Genomic DNA, 503 nt, shown 5'->3' on the forward strand with positions numbered 1-503 from the left:
CACAAGGATAAGAATTCATCCTGGCCCAAAACTTTTTTGCTACTTTCCCCTCTTCCTGGATTAACCCTTTTGTGACTCAGGAGGGTTACCAGGGTAAAATTTTCTACTTGATGTGGAGTTGAAAGTGCTCTCTGGTGATTCTGGTCCAAGTGACAATCAATCTGCATTTTCTTTTTCACTGTGTGTTCGGGCTATTGCTGACCCTTCCACTTGGGTCATATTTCCAATAACCTAACTGATAGATCAATTATCTTTCTCCTTGAATGTCTGCCAAACATAGATTTCCTTACCCAGGGAATTCCATCCTAGTCTTATTGCAATGTCATCCCAGGCTTCCTTAGATCAGAGGTCCAAGGTTGTGTGGAGGTAGATCCTGGGTAAATGGAGATCCTCAGAGCCCTTGAAGACTATATCTGCCTATTTTCTTTTTTTCTTTTTTTTTTGAGTTGGAGTCTCACTCTGTCGCCCAGACTGAAGTGCAGTGGCCGCTCCCGGCCACCGCA

This window comes from Carlito syrichta, unplaced genomic scaffold, assembly GCF_000164805.1.
Source record: "Carlito syrichta isolate Samal-C Ts95f unplaced genomic scaffold, Tarsius_syrichta-2.0.1 Scaffold316302, whole genome shotgun sequence".
Classification (NCBI taxonomy): Eukaryota; Metazoa; Chordata; class Mammalia; order Primates; family Tarsiidae; genus Carlito; species Carlito syrichta.